Source organism: Lissotriton vulgaris, chromosome 3_1, assembly GCF_964263255.1.
Source record: "Lissotriton vulgaris chromosome 3_1, aLisVul1.2, whole genome shotgun sequence".
Lineage (NCBI taxonomy): Eukaryota > Metazoa > Chordata > Amphibia > Caudata > Salamandridae > Lissotriton > Lissotriton vulgaris.
The window spans coordinates 1,741,874,968-1,741,896,105 of NC_141689.1; the positions used below are offsets into that span (position 1 = coordinate 1,741,874,968).

The window sequence follows — 21,138 nt, forward strand, 5'->3', positions numbered from 1 at the left end:
CGCTCGGTATTTATTTACGAGTGCCCACCTCGCTTTACTATTTTAAAGAGCCGGTGCCCACCCGGCATTGCACCGTGTTCACCGCCGCTGGCTCGGGACTCCTTGCAATGTTCTTCCCGGGCCGCGCTGGGATTGGCTGCCGGCCCGGGATTTCCTAAGGACGTCATTCCCTGGGCCGCGCCGTGATTGGCTGCCGGCCCGAGGAGATTCCCCAGCCCCGCCCCCGCCAGGGAGCGAGACGGAAGCAGGCAGTGGTCCGAGCGTTGCGGGGCTCCCGTGACCAGGAGGGAGCCCCGGATACTAAATTGCCCAGGAGCCACGAGGGCTCCACGTCGAGTCCCGGTCCAGAGATGGGGGACCGGGTGAAGGGCGAAGCAGAGACCGGCGCGTCTGGAGAGCCCCGGGGAGCGAGAGGATACCACCACTCCCTCGGAGCAGGAGCTCTCCTAGGAGCCGCCACAGAGCACCGCCAGACCCGGTGAGTGCGAGAGAGGAGGGGCGTCGGGGCACATTGCCGGTGCCCACCCCTCCCTTCCAGAATGAGACCCTTGGTGTAGAAAGGCCCGTGTGGCCTTCGATGATGCCGAGTCCCCCGAGAAGGGACTCTGCCTACCCCCTCTATTGTTTTTCGAGCCCCAAGAGGCTCGACCCGCACTGTTGTAATGACGAGCCCGAGAGGCTCCGCCGTGGGCCCTTGTTCTCCCGAGCCTGCAAGGCTCAGCCCCGGCACATTGTTCTCGAGCCCTGAGAGGCTCCAACGTTGGCTACCTTACTAAAGAGCCCACGAGGCTCAAGGGGGCATATTGGTTTCTCGAGGCCTGAGAGGCTCAGCCCCAGTACCTTTGGTCTCGAGCCCTGAGAGGCTCACCCTTTGCATATTTATTCCTCAGAGCCTGTGAGGCTCCCACGATGCCCCTCATCATCCTCTACAGCTGCCCAGCACTTTGTGGGCAGTTGCCACGTTTAGGTCTTGGCGCAGTGGCGCAACCTGGACTTTGATATAAATCATGTGCTATTGTGATTCCTGCGCTAACTGTGGTTTAGATGTTGTTATGCTCTATGTCCTATTGCTTTTGGCTGTTAGGAAATGTACTGCGTGTTGTATGTTTTGCGCACCCTGTGTCCTGCACCTCTGAATGTGTTGTTGATACATCATGTGCCTTGTTCCTTACACCACTAAATGTATTGTGATACTTAGATGGTTGTTCTCTTGCTAGTACAGGTGTTGCTAGCGAAGCCCAGGTTCCCTGTGTAATATTCTCCTAAGGTGGTTGGGGTTGCATAGGTGGTGCTTACCTGGTACCAGTAGTTACTGGTTGTGTGTTACATGATTATTTGGTGTATCTCCAAGGGCTTGATACTGAGATCGCCCCCTGACCAGAGTCCCAGGACCAGTGGACTCTATTTGTGCCTTCTCTGACAAATTGCTGGTACTTGTCTGATCTCTCTTGGGCTCCTGGAGCCTCGCTGAAGTGTGCCTCGCTCACTCCCCTCCGCAGCTCGTGCACAGCAGCCCGTCCAAGCCTCGAGCAGCGCCGCTCTCCCCTGAGCCGTGCCGCTTCGCTGGGTCGCCCGCATCCTGCCTTCCCCTCCTCTTCTGAGCCGCACACATTGATCACCCCAGAGAAACGCTTGTAGCTAGCCGGCCGCCCGCTCAAGTTTACTAAGGAGGTCACTCGCATTATCCCGCAACCAGGACGGAAGGTACTGTCTGTTAGGCTCTATGTTCTAAGTTCTAGGCCTACAAGTATTGTATTCTAAGTTCTAAAAGTGCTGATTCCTGACAGTGGTCCATGTGGCCCTGTCTTGTACATATCCCTTGTAAATTCTGCCCGTGCCTGTTGGCACATTGTAAAGTATGTGTTTTATCTAATGTGTTTTGGTATAATACAAAGGCTATTTTTATACATAACCTTGTGTGGAGTTTCCTTTGAGGTGGGCCTTGGGTGTTGTTACTGGGTGCGCGCGCAAACACTTAACCTACATAGCCTCCAAGTTTAGCCTTGCTGCTCGTGCCACGTTACCTAGAGGGTGAGCAGGGGTTATCTTGGCGTGTAACTCCCTTGCCCTGACTTAGGAGTGGTGGTCTCTGACTGACTTTGGCGCAAGCCCTGGCCAGCCAGGGATCCCATTTCTAACAGGCAGGCAGGACCAATCCGAGGTATGGCCATCATCAAACCCTGCTCATCGACTGAAAGCCCAGCAGACCTCATCCAGGCATGCAGACAAAGGACCACACTGGAACCAATCTCTCTGCCAAGGCAATCCGGCTTATACAAACCAATATGAATAACATATTTCCTTATGTATTGTCCATCAAGAATCATCTGAACCAAAGAGGCTCTTAGATCTCCCAGGACCACAGGAAAGATCTCGCTGGCCATGGCACAAGGGTATAATGGCTCAATAGGCAAACTGTGTTAATTGACCAAAACACTAGACTGGCTAGAGAGAGAACATGAGTTTGCCAAAAGAGTCAATCTGCTTAGATTCCCTATCTGGAGGAGTGGTGGGGAAGGAATTAGGGAACTGGGAGTCACTTTACTGGTCGAGGCCTGTACAGTAAGAGTTTTTGGAGTGGGGTGTCTCGGGAAAAAAACTGTCACCAGGAGCCGGTTTAAGATGACTGTCCACCTGCCAGTTTGCAGGCAGTCAGGAATATGGTTTTGATTAAGTAGCCATGAGAGTATCTGTAACAGCTTCACCAAAACAAAGCAAGGGCTCTAATGTTGCTGGCCCAAACTTTAGGATTCCCATTTAAAAATGTGTTTTGTCTCAATGAGGGCAGCTGCAGCTCCAACACCACCCCTGTCCTCCTAACCACCACTGCAAATTAGGAACTTTACTCTGTTGGTTGCTAATGTGGCGAGTCAAGTTTTGTCTTGCGAGAAGTGTCAAGCCCACTTCTGCTCTGTAGATCAAGGTATAAGGCATCATCAGTGTAATGAAGGGAGAGCAAGTAACTCCCCGCACCAATATCCTGGATTGCACCATGCTTTGGCACAGGATTAGAGTCAGACTAAAAAAAAAGATCATGGAGCCTCTGATGATAGCTGCGATGCAGAAGTGGCAGAGAATTAGATTAGGCTGCCTGATCACCGGCTGCGGTTTTGTAATTTTCTAACGTGACATCTGTCAAGCTCAGGATGATGTTGGTTTCTGACATGGGTGTCGACCCTAGATCATCTTCCAGAACCAGTGGCATCAGCATCAGGGCCAAGGTGGTTGGAACTGATGTGGATCATGGGACCAGTGTGGAAGTCTGGGCTGGGGTCGGTATAGGCCCAGTTAGGGGCGTAAGGGGGAAAAGGGTGCTTAGAAAAGGAAAAAACAGGCGGTAATCAGACTGCAAGCCCCTGGGGTTCCTTGGCGCTCAAACGCACGTCAGACAGAGCAGGATGTGCAGTGAATATTTGCAGCATAGCCTTTTTTTTTAAGGCTTAATCTGCTGATGGGTGGAAACAGGACCAGGGAACTCAGGGTGTGTCGGAAAAAGATGAAGAATCTCTTTAGAGATTGGTAAACTCGATGGAGTGCGACTTGCACATTCTTATTTTTGCAATCAGAATAGCGGGATAGGGTAGAGTCCCGTTCCACTATTTTATGCATACATTTGGACTCACTGGTAGACTGAGCAACAAGTGGAAGGTGGGACTGACTCCTGGCCTGTGACTTGGAGCAGCAGTGCAACCTACATGAGGCTGCAACTACTTCTTGTGTTCAGTGGTGATGCACAACTTTGCTTCCATGTCTAGAATCACCTTCGGATGCATAGGGGCACATTTATCACACATCTTAAAGTCGTGCCCGAAACCCAGGCACCAAAGACATCTCATGAAGATCCGCAACCGACATCTGCTCTCTGCAGTCATGACATGGCATCAATCCTGTCATTTTCAATGGAGACATGTTCCCTGGCACAATGTGTGAAGTTTGGACTTCATCAGAAAACCGTAAAACTCAAAAAATGGAGCTCCGGATTCGTGTTGAAAGGCACAGAAAGAAAAGAACAGACATCAGCATGCAGGCTGGTGCTTACATGGAGCTACACTATATCACGATATCACTTCTAGGATGTGTGGAGCAATTGCAGAGCTACACTACACTAACTAGTGGTACACAGTGCCACTGCTTAAAAAATACATCTCCATATCCAGTCAGGCAGCTGGGAAATCTCAGGTAAGAAATTCAGATTGCATTTACTCCAGGAGCCAAACCCAGAGTGGGACCTGTGCAGTCCCTCAAAGACATCTGGATGCCCACCGGAGGAATATGAAGATGACAAAGTCAAGTCTGCAGCATGACGAGGTGCAAACCATCACCAACATTAAAAGACTGTCACTGAAAAAGAAGAAAAGAATCAAGGATTGAATGGCAGATTTGTGATCAAGGGTGCAGAAATATAGGAACCCTCATCAATGCACCAGAAGGAGCGTTTCACGGTTGCACAGTATCACATCGGGGGAGGAACTGAAGTAGAGTCTGAGGCTTGGAGCAACCTACTGGCACAGGAGAGATATTTCATGGTGCTGGGTCCAGTTTGGCTCCTGTAAGGATTCATGAGTTGAGTAATCTCCAAGTAGAAGTATCCATCAGAAATGCGTTTCTAAATTGTTAATGCAATTTACCTGGGGGCATTTCTATTTCGTCAGAAAAAGTGCATTGTGACAATAGCAACTTATTCCTAGGAGATAATTTATCATGACTTGCACTTGGGGCTAGATCTAAAAATAAAATTGTAAGAATCAACACATGCAAATACCAAAGTGTTAGCTGCAAACATTGTACCATGAAAGTGGATCGGAGGCTGCAGTAGTATGGCAAGTGCTTTTGTGTGTTTAAACAGACCGAATGCAGCTAAGATGCAACACAATACACAACACCACAACATACGAAACACTAATAAACCAGAGCACAACATTTAAAAATAAAACACAAACACACCAAACAATAAAACAAAAGTTCAACCCTACAGATCAACACACCACAATGTAAAAACAATACAATGTAGCAAACTAACAAAATTATGCAACAAACCAACACAGCACTATAATTGTGGTGTGGTGTGTTCTGTTATGCTATGGACGCTTATACAACACTCAACTCGCAGTGTTTACCTTGCCCTTGCAGGTTCGAGCTTATATGCATGTTTTAGAGAGCCAAATATTGAAGGATAGCATAAGTAACAAGTCTTCGATATTGAGAGTACACATGGAAGCATGACTGTCTAGAACAGAGGAGCAGGCTGGCGGCTCACATGTACCTAGAGCTTATGTACATATCTGTTGAGGGCATCAATTGTTTCATTACTGTAAATAAACGTAGAACCCTTCGAGGAAGTAAAAGGGGTTTAGTAAGACAATTTGAGATAGATTTGGAGGCCTTGCTTCCAGTTACCTCTAGATATCCTTGTTAGTGCACGAGCCAGAAGATAGATGTGGACGTTTGTGACGTTGGTCAGGGAAAATGAAGGCTACTGGATGTCAAGACCTCAATATGCTAATAAAGACATTCAGATCAATATGTGATGTTCTGTACAATAGTTCAATACCTAGCTGGAATAAAGTGAGCTATAGAATTCAGGCAAGGGTTAAAGTTTAGCACCTGCTCTCATTTATTTGCCAGTAAGTGTAAAGGTAATGGCAGTGTTAACAGTAAGAGAACAAACCAGGTCCCTTTCATTTTAGTTTTAATCCCAGTGCTATGTTGGGATAAAGTCAAGTTTTGATCTTATGAAGCTCAAATGGTCAGGTTGTTTTCTGATCCATACTGGTACTGAGTTCCGAAAGTTGGTACATAATACTAACAATGATGTGGCTGCCATTCCAAGCTTCTGTTTGGTTGGTTTATCAATCGGTTTGCCTCTTTGAATTAGAGTAGCTGCTTCTCGTAGCTCTTTGCTCCCATTTGCAAAAAGAGTGGGCCTATGTAATTTATACTCAGTGCATGAGGCGGAGAGCTCTGAAAGACATCCTGAGAGTGACAAGGGACATGTAAATGATTGTTAAGATGTTGAAGTGAGGCCTTTGCGAAATAAGATTCAGATTATATTGGGTTGCTTTGTTAGTAATAAGGTGTTTTTCTGTGTTGTTGTACTAGTTTCTATGCTGTATTGTGTCTGTTGATTTAATGTAGCACTGATAAGAGGCAATCTAGAGTCAATGGGCACAGGCTTGTTTGTGTGTGTGTAATCCTCTGGAGTTACAGACTACTCTTTCCCTTGTGTAGCGCCTGTACAGTTTCTCCCTAACTAGGTCTTTGCCTCCCTCACGTTTGGGAAATGTGCAAAAACTCCTTACTTGTGCGTGGGTTCACATGTAAGGTTTGCATTGGTGGAGTCCACTGCCATCCATGTATGTGCACACACTACTTGTTCTGTGTAAGTCAACCTTTGTCCCATCGTGGACCCAAGATCCTAAAGGCACACGTGCTCTTGACTCTCTCTCTTATCATGGGCATTTGCATCTGTGGGTGGGGAAAGGCATCACAATAGTCATTTGATGTTAACTGCAGTAACTTCCCTAGAGTGAGCCACACCACACAATCAGTTCCTGACCGATATGCCTTCTTTAAGACTGGCCTCTTGTCTGAGGGCAATGCCCCTCTTTGCTTGAGCAGGTGCCACTTTGAAGTGGATTAGGCAATAAAGAAGTGGATACAACACAGTGGACGGAAGCTGAACAAAGCCAAATGGAGTTCTCTATTCTTGGTATCAACATACTAATGATACTTTTAGAAAAATTGCCTCAGCCCACTGAACTGTTCGGCCATACCGCTTTCTTTGGTAAAACATCCAAAGTCTCAGGGCACTGGGGGTTCCCAGTCTTCATTTTGAAGTATATATTGGGGTCGGTGTTGCAATCAGCTTTCTTGTGCATATGGCACCTTACCAAGAGCTCCCCTTCTTTGAACTAGGCATGAAGTAATTTTAAGGTCTGTTGACGCTACATGTGACTTTCTAAATGCAATAATGGGGACTTACCAAAGAAACCAATGAGGCAGCTGCAGTTCCTCCAAAATATGGCAGGAAGACTAGTACTACAACTGAAGTGCTATCAGGAGCGACCTGGTGTCCTACACTGGTTATCCATAGTTGAGTGAAACACTTTTACAGGTCTACCTTGTGTTCAAATGTCTAAGATACTGCCTACAACTACTAGCAGGACATACATTATTTCTGGGCGATCATATATTTCAGAAAGTCAGATGTTCTGGAAGATTGCACAAATTCAGTCACAAAGGCCCCTGGTAAAATGTCATGTCTTCAATGTGTTCCTTGGAATAACTGAAGTCAGAAGGATTGGACAGGGAAAGAAGTATAAGATCTGAAAGACATGGGCAGTGGTGACTAGGAAAGACTAGATCACTAACTACTGTGTGGGCAGACACCGCAAAGAATATGAGGTCACTCCAGGCCATTAGTGGTACAGCATACTTTACCACACTGAGAGCAGCCCTTTGTGCCTAGCAATTACTCATGTAGTCGATCTCCACTTATTTCAACTACCTGTTTTGTTTCTCCACTCCAAAATAGTTTTTCTTCATCCTCGTACCATTGTGTACCTTTGCCTAGTTTCCGTGTGCCTTGTTATTGTCTCTTTATTGCCTCTGTCCTGCTGAAGTCCAGAGGCCTGTGACTCGGGGAATCCTGGGGGAAGAGGGCCAGTATCCTGGTTGACGATGGATCACCACGCTACCTTTTCCCCTGGATTCTAAGAAGTACGCCTACTCAGTAGGTCATAACACCTTTCACAACTTCCTACTTTTGGATACTGCATACACATTTACCTATCTTTTTTGTTTCAAATCAGCGTTGTTTTCGCTAAACATATGAGAATGAGTTAGCACATTAATTCTCAAGAAGGCACTCCTACATCTTTCGACCTTTGCCATTTTCCCCTTCTTTCACTAGTGAGATAGTTGAGTTATCAATATCTCGATAGAGATTGTGGGGACAGCAGAAAATCTCAGTAGACCGGTTTTCAGCCAAAGCTTGAAAGGACTCAGCTACGCTGCATGAACGTCATTTAGAGGTCATCAGAGGTCACAGCTGCGACCACTTAGACTGCAGTTTGTGATCCCTGACAGACTGCTTGCGATCCCTCTTCAAAATTAAATCAGGTTTTATGGGACCTACTTCTTGCCTTGGGAAAGTTGCAATTTGGAGATAACAGTTTTATTCAGTATTTCCTTTACTCTGCTTGTAATCACACAGACTTTGAAGGACTCATTTTAAATATTTAAGGGCTTTACTGGCACAGTGGGCTAAAGAGTCTGGTATCATTTATTGAGGATGTCTGCAGGAGGTTGTTCTTACGGAACCTGTACCAAGCAAGATTTCCCACTTCGGTGAACTCGCCCACATCTAGCGAGTACAGACATGCTGGTTTTGTGATAGAGGCAGTGGCGGCTGCTGCAATACTGAAGCGGGGAGCTGAACAGGAGAATCATAATTACATTTTAAAAGTTACCTGAATACGCAACAGTCGCCTCGGTACTCTTTTCTGGCTCTTCTTGAGTCCCAGCATGCACTGGGGCATAGGCTTCCCACCCAATCCCAGTGCTGCTCTTATGTTATGAGAGCAGTCCCAGGATTGGTCTGAGCGGTGTGGTTTGCCACTCAGACAGTGCCTAGGCATCTGTGACGTTCCTCCAACCTGGCTGTGTAACACAGCTGGGTTGCAGAAACCTAAGTGCGCATGTCTGTTTGGCTGGAATAAGATGGCCGGCCAAACAGACAGCGCTTACCACCCCTCCCTGCTATGCCTGGCCCCTTCCCTCCGAGGCTACACTGCTGGCACAGCTCAATTAGTCAGTGGTAATTTCATTTTTCGCTAGACCGCTGACTGACTGACCAGTGGGGTGACGCTCCTCCGCCATTACAGATGAGCCGCCCTTGTATAGAGGGAGTCGGTGTGCTTGCATAAAGTGCAACAGGTGCTGTTAAGCGGCTGTTTAACTGGGAGCAGGAGTTGCAAGAGATTTTCTAGTTTTAAAACCAGACCTGAAACAAGCATCTGCACAAAACTGACAAAAATTGGCACCCCTGGCACATCACAGAAACCTGGAAAATATGTGGTTTATGCCTACAGTACACTTATCTATTTTGTATACTTTCTTATCACTTCTTGTAGTTTTTATTTTAATTTCAGAGATGTCCCTATTGTTAATGACACCACGGTCAATGAATGTGCAACATCACTTCTTGTGAACTGACCAGGATCACAGTCAAATAATGTTACTTCCTATGATGTCATTGGCTCAAAGGGCATGTGATGTAATTTGGTGAATCAACACCCATGAACTGGCATGGATATCAGATCTCTGCATTGGGCCAACAGATACAGCCAGAGGACAGTAAAAAAACCCACAAAAAGCAATATATCCTCCTAGGGCTTAAAAAAAACCAGCTCTCAGAACCGAAACTATTTATCATTATTATGCACAGCAACTAGTTGCATACATTAAGTTATTTTTTAATGTTGGTATCTAGGGACGATAACATTTGTAGAGCTCGGTTTATAAGTGCATTAATAAAGTTGCTCGGGAGGGACTGCCGAATGACATGAGCAGATCACATCAGATGAAGTTTTTGCAGGATCAGATGAGCCTCCTAAGATTTGAAAATTACAGATATCCCGAATGTTCAGACCTGGCCAGAAGAACTAGCCTCTGTGACTGAGAAGGTGTTCAACATTATACTCTGTGATATAGGAGGAATGGTGAACTAATAAAGCTGAAAATACCACGAATACTCTGGAGGGACTCTTTACACGTGGGCTCTCACCCGTACTCAGACAAGCAATTCTGTTGCAGAATTGCATTGGGGGGAGCACACACATACCTGTGGAGGCAACTGGATTACAAGGCATCCCAGCAAGGGGGTTCCATAATATAACATGAACAAGCATTTGCAATGCAATAGGTCTCGCATTTACTAGAGTTTGAGCTATTGGCATTGTAGATTACAATGGCTTTTATCAATGTGTTGTTTTTTAAAAAAAATAAATAAAAGGCTTTGTCATTTACAATGACAATAGCATAAAGTCCCACAAAAGCAAGACCTATTGGCTATGCCAATGCTTGTTCTGGTTAGTCATAAATCCATTTTCTTACAGATAACATCACGCAGATCTTCGAGGGGTGTTTGCACACCGCGAACGTGGTCCTGGGGTACCTTAGGCGCGGGTGCTGGCGGGTGCTGACAAGCCTGGGGTGCCCGCTGGGACCCAGCATCAGTAGGATGCTGAGGAGCCGTTGAAGGCGCAGTTTTCTGCCGGTTCGCCCTAAGCCATTAACTCCACTTACAATTGCAACAGCTGCTGAGACTTGTCCAGTCACAACTCAAACAAAATATGCAAAAAAAAAAAGGTAAAGGCCTTGTAATCAAATGTGTGTTTAGTGAGCTGATGACGGCGTGGTGCGATGACAGGAGTTCACATGCGCCGTTTCTAAATGTATTATTTATAAACACAAGGAGGGAGGGTAGGTTGAGAGCTCAGGGCTGGGCATGGAGGGATCTCTGAGGCCCACAACAGACTTCACACAGCACAGTGAATGCTTCAACAAGGTACTGTAATGCATGAGTGTTAGAAACGGGACCCTGGCCGGCCAAGACTCGCGTCGAGGTCAGTCAGGGATCACCATTTCTAAAGTCAGGGACGGGGAGTCACACACCAAGGCAACCCCCACTCGCCCTCTAGGTAGCGTGGCGCGAGCAGTCTAGGCTAAACTTGGAGGCGGTATGAGTTAAGTATTTGCGCACGCACCCCAGCAACAACACCCAAGGCCCACCACAAAGAAAGACTCCACACAAGGATATATAAAAAATAGCCTTTGTATTATAATAAACAAAACACATTAGATAACACACGCAAACTGTACAATGTGCCAGAGGCACGGGCAGAATTTACAAGGGGAATTATGTACAGGACAGGGCCACATGGACCACTGTCAGGGGTAGGCACTTGTTAGAAAATAATACTGGTAGATATACACTTATGTCATAAACATAGAATGAGTAGCACCAAAATTATAAATGCAACACACATCCAGTAATCACTGGAAAAGGAAGGACCTCCTACGCAACCCTAACTCACTGTAGGTAAATCACGCAGGTAACTAGGACCTAAGGAAGGAATACCAACACCTAAGCAATTCACTCTTAGCAAAGGGAAGGAAACCTAACATGAAATGAACCATCAACAATCTACTATGCAGGTCACATCTAGCATAATGGAATAAACATAAACAATCCTCTATGCAGGTCACATTTAGCAAAAGGGGATAACCATGAGAATACCTAATCAGGTCACTTTTAGAAAAGGTAAGCGGAATCAGCAATTCACTATGCAGGTCACATTTAGCATAATGGATAAACATAAACAATCCTCTCTGCAGGTCACGTTCAGCAAAAAGGGGATAACCATAAGAATACCTAGTCAGGTTACTTTTAGAAAAGGTACAGGTTAGAACACATGCGCAAGAATTACATAACCAGAAATCGCAATGCGCGGGGTGCACAAAGCACAACACTCATAAATGTCCCTCAGGCCAACTGGCCTCGAAAGGGGCGGAATGCCCTGAGTCTCAATGTCAGGGAAGCTGCGCAGGCAGCACAGCACACAAACCTAAACGTGGCAACTGTCCACTAAGTGCTGGACAGTTGTAAATATGCACTGGGCAAACGTTGGAGCCAGGAGGGCTCAAGAACCAAGGTGGGCAAGGAGCCTCTCAGGGGCTTGCCAAGCAAAATGTGCAAATAGAGCTTCAGCGCTCTTCAGGATAATCAAGATGCCCCCAGAGCCTCTCTCCGGGCTCTAAATGATGTGGGCAATGATTGACTGTGGCCTCTGGAGCCTCTCGGGGCTCGCAAATCAATTGGGCAGGTGGAGCCTCTCTCAGGCTCAAAGAACAGAATGGCCCCTCAGAGCCTTGCAGGCTCGCACAGCACAATGGGCGCGTTGGAGTCCCTCACTGGGGACTCAGGATCAGGAAAAATGCCCACGAGCCTTTCAGGGCTTGAAGAATACAATGCCCCCTGAAGCCCTCGGGCTTCACACTTGCAAGGAGCCTCTCTGCTCCCACGAAGAAAGGCGACACACGGTGGAGCGGCCCTCTGCCAATCGGGGCCGCTCGTAGAACAAAGGACCCTGTCCCCGCACTCACCGGTATCTCGCTGGTGCTGCGGGGGCAGGAACACTGCCGGCTCTCCTTCACTGCAGCGCGGGGCTCCTCTTCCTTGGAGCCTCGCTGGCGGCGCCTCTCTCCTCGCTGCCTGGTTGTAGAGGCGGGACTTCCGGTCGGCCTCTCAGGGGCCGCGCTGCGATTGGCCGGTCGGCCAGAACACTTCCGGGTCGTCGCGGGCAGCGCGGCGGCCCGTTCCAGGTAGGCAGGCGGCTTCTCAATACCCGAGGAGTGGGCTCCCTCGAGGTATTTACAAAATCAAAGTACGGGGCAATGCCGGGTGGGCACCGGCCTCCAAAATAAAGATAAAGCGAGGTGGGCACTCGCTAATGCCGAAAATCGGCGAAATCGGTCCCAATGCCGGGTAGGCACCGGCAATATCGATAAAGCGCTCCCAAGCGCTCTGGGAACACAGGATAAGCGCGCTCAGCGCTAAAAAGATAAGCAAAGCGCTATTGAGCGCTGGGGCACCAGGAAAGCGCTCCTAGCGCTACAAATCACGGTCAGGGCGCCTCCAGGCACAGGAAAGCTCCAGCAGGGTCTGGAGGCAGGCAGAGGGGCAAGGCAGGGCCAGAGCCCGCACACTGGGTCTCCAGGCAGGGAGACAGCCAAGTGGCGGTCCTCTTGGCCCCTGCAGCAGCAGCAGCCCCCTCTGGCAAGATCCTAGGCAGAACCAAGAACAGGACAAATTGCATGGGGACACAGCCCCTTCTTATACAGACAAACCCTTTGTCTCATGGTGCAGGGTGGGGGAGAAACCAGTTGCAGCTGGTTCTGAAGTACTCTGTTTACCCCAACCACCCCCTCTATTCACTGGCAGGGCTAGGGCCATCAGTCGCACTACAGGGGGTGGAGCCAGCATTGTCCGGGGAAAGTCCAGGCCCATCAGGGACCAGATGCACTCCTCCCAAGCCATCAAGCATGCTGATCTCACACTCATCACCGGGCAGACCCATCCAGCCTTCCTGGAGCCAGGCTCACCAGCCAGCTCCAGCCAATCACACTGCAGACATATTTTCCAGCAATATGCCAAGTCCCAGAAATGGCATTTCTACACATGACACACTCACGCAACATACATCATTGCGAAGCATTCATTCTCACGAACACGCACATACCAAATTCGAGCATGCACTCCCCACACATCAGGAATTACTAGGGACACAGACATTCCCCATGCATCCCTATGGGAGAGCAGGCCAGCCTCACTACATGCACGCACTTTAATCTGGGACACAGAGAAAAAGTGCGCACAGACCAGAAAATCATCCACGCATATCACAGATAAAAAGCAAAAAGATTAGGGGTGAACCTGCCATAAGGGCCAAGTCCAACAATGAGCATGCAACTACAGTGCACTATAAATACAAACCGCAACTACAGTGCACTATAATTAAACACAAACCGTACAATTCTGTACGCAATAAAAAAAGTATAAAGAAACAGCCTTACCTGAACAAAAGAAAAAGCAGTGGCATTCTTCTGAGTTAACAAATGGTTCACACACACACACAGTGGACGAGAGAACGCTGCTGATAGTCAAATCAATTGCATGCAGTCTAGTAAGTTCACTAGCTGTAAGGGTACACCAGGGTTGAAACACAGCTGTGTGCATTACAGTCCTACGCCGTTGATTACATTTAAAGACGCGCTTCGAATATTTACTCTAAGCTCCTGTCGTGTCCACATTTGAAGCAATTCTATAGTCAACAATGACATCGCTAAATAATACATGTAAACGTGTGAATGTTAATTTACAACTATAGGGTCTGCTTCATAAGAGCAGTGACTCTACCCTTGTTTTAACTGTTTTACATTAATAACAAGGAGGAAAGAAAGGGTTAATCAACTGCACATGCCGATGCTGCTGGAGTAAACAGAGGCAGGCAGGGGGGAGTGCAGGTGCTGGAGGGGGGATTCGCAGTGAGAGGTCTCTGATGTGAGAAATCCTCAGCTGTGTGTGTGTTTGGAGGGTGGGGGAGGGCTCCGAGCACGAGGAGGGAGGGGGAAGCCACAAACAGGCAGACAGACGGGATTGTCAATGCCTTTGTAAACCTGTAATAATGATTCTATAATTAAAAGGAGCTATCTAGCTTTTTTCCATTTTTACAAATGTGTTTGTCTCGAAAAAGAAACATCATAGTGTCAGCTACGCGACTTGAACATGGAGCATGTTTATTTATTCGAAGGACTTCTTCGGTTCCGACAAAAAAACACGTTTCCTCAATCTTCCCGCATCAGCATTTGGTGTCGCCAAGCCGGTCAGCTGGTGGCTTTCAATGTCATTTTTTTGCTGTGCTGGAGCGCTGTCAGAGTGCCGCGCAGCACCACTTCACAGCACAAGGAAAGGCTGTGTGAGGAACTTGGAGCACATGGGTGCCACATCCAGAGACTGTGAGCAGCTTCGGAGTACAGGCATATTGTGAAGCGATTGAAGGCTCGTGAACAGACGGACAGACTAGGAGAGGAGGAACACGGGACACTTGGGCAGTGTCTGAAGCTTTGGGTTTTATACACACGACGCTCAAAGCGATTGGGTTCACACGAACATAGTGTGGGGAACATGGGTCAAGGATGTCACATGGGGATAATGTGAGGCTGGAGCACATACGTAGTGAGGCAAGCTTGGGTGAAGGGTCGTAAGGTGAGGGCCGGGCCGCTCGAGGTTAATGAATGACAGAGGTTGGCCTACCTGGAGCCGCAGAGAGCGCCGGAGTCTGAGTAGTGCTGCGAAAAGTGCGCCTCTGAAGTGGATGTTTCCTTGCCCATGCCTCCTGTTTCACATAAACAATTTGTGGCATTTTATAACACAGATTTTGGGGAACTTCTAATTTTATTGTTGTTTTATTTTAAATAATGCCCTTTTCCGGAGGGGATTGAAGCTGCTCAGCTCATTACAGATCGCAGGTTGTGTCGACGAGCGTTTCCAAACCCACAAATCAGAAGATCTTACTGGGCTCTGACATGGCTACGGCGCGCGGGTACGGCTATTACCGTACGGTAATATTCACTGCCATGTTTGTGGGGTACACTGTATTACTTCAACCGCAAGACATTTTCCTTCATCATGCTGTCCGTGGCTTTTGTGCTGGGCTCCCGGAGACAGGGCATGATGGGCAGCAGCAGATTTAGAAGCGGATAGCGAGGCACTCCATAGCAAGCTCTTGGCATTGCTGTGGGGAGGGGGGGCGGCGGGAGAAATGCAAGACACGGCCTGGCGGCCGTGAAAAAGTGTGAAGCAGGGGGCGGGGGAGGAGAAATGGGAGACACGGCCTGGCGGCCGTGAAGTGTGAAGCGGGGGAGCGGAGCCCTTTGAAGTGAAGCTCTCGGAGGCAGGCGGCTCGGGAGCGAGGGAAAAGCGCGAGCTTGTGTTCAAGTGAACTGTTTGAAATCCGCCCGATGGTTTGAGAACTTATTTTGCCCACTATAATTCTCCCCTATCCATTCCTTGCGGAATGGGATAGGCGAGACCTAAAAAGGAAAAACTTTTGGGTACCCTGGTGGAAGACAATGGCGACTCTTTGCAGGGCAAACACTGGCTTGCTCCAAGCAACCTAAATGGGATCCTTTAATACTTCATTACCGGGGAGTAAGGGTTAGCCTAGTTCTCCTCTACAGGCAAAGGCAAATCAAGGACCTCCATGGTATTGTAGAACTGTAAAGTAGGCAATTTCCTCTATGAGCGGCCCGAAGGACAATTTAAGGATGCACTAGCAATGCACTCAGAATTCAAGAAGAGCAATGTACTTTTCCATTTCTCATAAATGACATACAATGGAATATGGGGGCCAGTGGTAGAAACAAAGAATGGGATAAGATGGAAAAAAGGGGCTAGACTCAATCACTCTACCTTATCACTTCTGAAAAAGATAGGTTGTCCCCGAGCACGAGCAAACAGTTTCTTAAATTTCCTTAGGAGAAAAGATGCACCAAATCAAATTAGTACTATTCCAAAAGTTCATTAGATCAGTTCCTTTTATTTTCTTTTCTTTTCTTTTCTCTTCATGTATCAAAATATTCTTCATCATAGACTCAATCTTCATGATCCATAAACATACAGAATGTAGCCAATAAAGCATCAACTAATGCCAACACGTGTTTGGTCATGGGGCACAGTCACCCAAATGACTTCTTCAGGGCAAAAAAAGTAATTTATTTCAAACGCATACAAGCCAGTTCCAGAAGTCAGTAGTTTCTCGGGTAAAGATTAAAACTCTATTTGTATACATATCTCAGAGTTCTTCTTTGTAGGATAATATTAAAAGTAGATCTGGGAGAGTGCTCCCTACTGCATCCGGTGGTTTCTAACTTCATATTCGACTATGAAACACGTGTTGGCATTGGTTGTTGCGTTATTGGCTACATTCTGTATGTTTATGGATCATGAAGATTGAGTCTATGATGAAGAATATTTTGATACATGAAGAGAAAAGAAAAGGAACTGATCTAATGAACTTTTGGAATAGTACTAATTTGATTTGGTTCATCTTTTCTCCTAAGGAAATATAAGAAACTGCTCATGCTCGGGGACAACCTATCTTTTTCATTGTATTCTCTGTTTACAGAGGAGCTTTTCGGGGACGCAGGTGGCGGCTTTCCCCTGTTCCATTGAGCCATTCATTTGGAAAACACTGAATTAGTTGGTGTTGCGCAAAAGTTACCAAGCCACTATTTGTTTTGCATTACCTTATCACTTCTGCTGGTCAAGGATGTCTGCAGGATGCAGTTGATATTTAGAAATATTCCCGTGTAAACAATTCTCTGTACTTTGACGTACAACTATGCACTGTCTATGGAAGATGAGCTGCAGCTTCTACTCAACTCTCATAGTACATAGGCGCTGACATTCTGCCAGGCCTGATGAACGCCAGCATCGGTCTCAAAGGGGGGTTGGATAAAGGTGCCCGCCTCACTGCTTTCACGGAGGCACACAAAAGGGCCTATTCATACAATTATGGAAAGTAGTATTCCTGTAGCAATCTTTTGCATGCTCTTACATACCTTTGTACGTTGGCCCAAAAATATCTCAAATGGAAATGCAAATTGGAAATTTATATACAATTATTAAAAATAGAAACACCTGTGTTCTTTTTGCTCTTTCACTAATCTAATATGGAGTTGGACAGTTCAGGCCGTTTCAAGCGAACCTTTATGAGAACTTACACGATACTACTGTAGTGCTATTACCCGTAATCATGAATGCCTTTGCCCCAATGTTCGGTAACTGAATGGGGTCACAATCAAAAACAAACAGCATCTCCAGCCTACCGAGGTACTCATCAAGAGGCAAGGGTTTGTAGGGGGAAGTCCTTCATCAACTGGTGTGCTTTGAATTGGGATCTGACCAATACAGCCTTCATCTTCAGAAAACGTCCTATGTTTTGAAGCGGGTCCAAAGTAGGCACCCATGGGGTCAGGGAAAGTGTTGACGCCAAAGCATCAGCCAAGGCAATTGGCGCAGGACAAGTGTGTGCCAGCACCGGGACAGCACCAGCAAGAGAGCAAACAAGGTCAAGAGAGCAGAATGGAGAGCCACATAAAATCTATATAAGATACTAATACTGAAAAGCTGTCATAGAATTGGATCTTCATAGATTCACATGCTTGATTTAAGATTAGAAAGTGGTTATTAGCAATACAGTGGAATGCAGAAATGGAAATTACCTTAACTGAAAAGGTTCCATTACAACACTAGTATCACATCCATCTCTGATGTTGCCTGTGCAGTCAGATTTGCTTTGTGAAGGTGTGCATCGATTGCCATTTTGTAGCTTTGCAAACTTAAGTGGGTAGCACATCAGTTAACAAAGTTAAAGGTAAAGGCAAACTGAAGGTCGAAAGAGCTCCCATTGTCTTCTGAAGAAGTCTTCTACCTATTGCAGCGTCATCTCTGTCTTGCCGTTGCTCCCACTAGATTATAGACTGACTTGTATCGCAACCCTGATAGCTTAACTTTTGTGTATTGTAACGGCTTACAACTGGGCATCAAAGCTTACTGCTAACCATTTACAAACTATTCAAAGCCAGACAGCTTTTCTGGTAATGGGGGCTCCCTATTTCCCCCACTCCAGGTCTATCTTACATGATCTACACTGGCTTTCAGCCCAGCAACATACTACCTTTAATATACTCTGTGAAATTTGTCAAATCTTTTATGGCAAGACGACCAAATTCACTTCTGAAGTTTGAAAAAAGTACTTTTTTCTATTCCTCGATTCCACACAGCTCGCCGAGGTGACAAGTTTTTTTTTTAGTCCTAGTTAGTCCCCTATATTTAGAATACATTGCTCTTTTCTCTCCAACATATGACCAACCATCTCTTGTTCAGAATAGATCTTAAAACCTGGCGAGTTTCATGGTTTCTTTCTTTGCTCCTCTGGCCCATTCTATAATCGGTATCAAGAGACCCCTGGGTGTAAGTGTGATAAAACAAATACTACCTTTAGAGTGGCAAAGGATAGTATAAGGCGCTATCTAGCAAGCAATCTAATGCTTTGCTATGGCTTGACCTTTATTGGAAACACCAACGGTTAGAAATAACTGATAGAATATGAGAAACTCTTTCGTCTTTTCCACATAACATTCTAGACATCTCTTGATGTTGGGCACATGGAGTGAAATTTCTGCTGCAGTCACAGTATGTGGTAAAAGAATTTGCTGGTTCAAATGAAAGACACGGATACTTTAGAAATAAAACTTGGTTTTGTTTCTGAAGAATTTGACATAGCTGTCTAATTTAAAAAGCTGACCGCCTTTTTGTGCCGGACTTTCCGGCACAGAAAGGCTGTGGGAATTCCCCTTTGGGGGCCCTCAGCAGGGCCTCCATGGGTAAAAGGCCGCCAGATGGCGGCCTAAGGAACACCTATGGTGCCCTCATTACATAACGTGTATTTGTAAAGCACACGTTCACCTAGAGGCATCTTGGCGATGAATAACAGATGTTTATTGTTACCAAACCCAATGGTACTTACTTTATCGACCTCGGATGGATGAAAGGCTGAGTGGACCCACCGGGATTTGAAACTGTGACCATGAGGTCGAACACAGGACCCTGCAGTGGCTGCATATGTCTATTGAGGCCTGTGTGGCCCTAGGGATCCCTGCACCCCGTGGCAGGCACCTAGACAGGGATCAACTGCACCTCAGGTGCTTACCGTGAGAGCATGCATTCCATTTGGAGAGCATGCTCCCATGGTAAAGAACAGAGTGCGACCGAACAGTGTTCGGTCCTCATCCTACTTCCTGGTTGGGACCGACGATAGGAGGTCATTCGGTCCTAGTTCCAAAACAATGTCGGGTGGACTCCGGTCCATCCGACATCGGAATCACCCCCCAAGTCATCAGAGTGTAAAATATACCAGGAGTGGTGAACAGATCGCAATCTAGCATGCCATAGTGTTGGAACATGAGCAGTGTTAGCTGACCAGGTCCTGCTCATGGCAGACTGACATATTTCTGCAGAGTGTGCAAGCAAAGCTGTGGCTCAAATCACATACATGTTCAGTTGAGAATTAAATGCTCTCTTGTAGTGCCCTAGAAGCTGAAATTTGACAAAAGGAGGGATTTTGTCTTTCACTGCTCGCAAACATAAAAACACATTTAAAGTTGCTCGAGAAGTGTGGCTCACTGGTTAGAGGAGGCAGACCTGGAAGCAGATGTCAGCCCGGGACCAGGGTTCAATTCCTGGCTCGACGGGGTCTTGAGTCCTAAAATGTCCGTGGACTTGACAATTCTCGCTCAGGTGCCTACTCGATTCACGGGTTCACACTCTGCGACACTGGGCAATAGCTTGCTTAATCTCCACAACGGCCCCTCGCGGCGGGATGCCTGGCTTTCACCTTGCGGATACCCTGCTGTGTTATCTCACAGGGGAATACCAGGACGGGTTCCCTAAGCAAGCGCTTAGAAACCGCTCGGTGATTTGCGCTATATAAATCCTGTACATTTACATATCCAGTCTTATGCACCTTTGATTCGTGGGAGAAAGGAAGTGGGATCCAGCCACACAGCCCCGGGTTCCAGCACATTTACATGTAAAGACATTTCATCCTGGGACCCGTGAGAGAATGTCAGAAGATCGCTAAGTGAACATTCAAGCCTTTGTTAGAAAAGCTTCTGAGGTCTGATATTATTGCGGCTCTTTCTGATGTAATGGTTTTCCTCTGAACTGCCACTGTATTTGAATTGTCACCACCAGTGGTTCTTAACATTTGGTCTGGGGATCCCTAGAGGTCTGCAAAGACTACTAAGGGGGTCCATGACTGCTAAGAAAAGTAAATATTAACAGATTAATAAAAGTGTCAATAAATAAAGAAGCAAAATATAAAATCTATAAATTGAAGGAATATGAAATTGCAGGCTAAAAACTTAAGTTAGCATTCTCAGATGGATTTGAGGGAGCAGTGCCAGTGCATCGGACAGAATATAGTATATGGACAATGAGGGACCTCAATTGAATTTAGATGAGATCCAACCTTCCCATTAAAATGTGTGAATTAAATTCATTTTTTCATAATTTATGTATTTGTATGATGAATGCTTGTTTCTTCATTTTTTGGGGTACTCTTTTGTAGTTCAAATGATCAAAAATACTTAGGCCGGGGTCCTCTACTTCCAGTAATGACTCATTAGGGGTCCCCGGCTTTCAATAATGATTCAGTGAGAGTCCCCGGGTTCCAGTAATGATTCACGTGATGATTAAGTGTGGTTCCACAGGGTTGAGAAGGTTAACAACCAATAGACATCATTGTATGATCACCAGAAGCTGCAATGTAATCCGTACAAGGGCGTCCCATGCTCCAGAAACCTCATGCCATTGGGCATCCAGTTCTTACAGAATACACAACCACATGCAAGAAGCAATAAAGCATTAAAAGAATGAACAATGACATGCAGGAGGTTTTCACACCTGTGCACTATGCGGTCTGTGCTTCCAAGATCTTTACCAGCTGC

General features: G+C 46.6%; 1 protein-coding gene across 1 annotated transcript in view; it reads right to left on the reverse strand.

The window, feature by feature from the left end:
- Positions 1-21,138, reverse strand: part of MGARP (mitochondria localized glutamic acid rich protein) — a 358,811-nt gene that overhangs the window by 64,884 nt on the left and 272,789 nt on the right. The window lies entirely within an intron of this gene.